The following is a 462-nucleotide window of genomic DNA, read 5'->3' on the forward strand; positions in this document are numbered from 1 at the left end:
AAAAGAATATTTGTTTCAAAATGAGGGCAGTAGGTCTAATTAACATAAATACAAAAGAATGTCAAAGTTGTCGCCATTTATGAAAGTGGTCTATGAGTTACCTTTTTTAGAGCTCGCTAATAAAAGTCAGAGTATTTAATTTGTCAACATCGTAGTTACATGTAAATACAAACAATCCTCCATGGCTACTTAAAAGATCATTTAGATAAAGTTTCCAAAAACTATTGTCATCGACTATTCTTCTCAACCAATTCAACCTTAGAGCTGTTACCATGTTTTCATAATCAAAATTGGATACCACCAGAATCGTAGGGCGCATAAGCAGGACATCTGGTAACTGTGTCCTTCCCATTCCATGGGAATTGAAGCACCAAAGTATTAAGTTCTTTGATATATAATTTCAGGCGGGGTGGCTAGTACAGAACTGGGTTGTCATTTTTGAAAGCAAAAAGGCCTTGATAA

The sequence above is a fragment of the Montipora capricornis genome, chromosome 2 (genome assembly GCF_036669925.1).
Source record: "Montipora capricornis isolate CH-2021 chromosome 2, ASM3666992v2, whole genome shotgun sequence".
NCBI lineage: Eukaryota > Metazoa > Cnidaria > Anthozoa > Scleractinia > Acroporidae > Montipora > Montipora capricornis.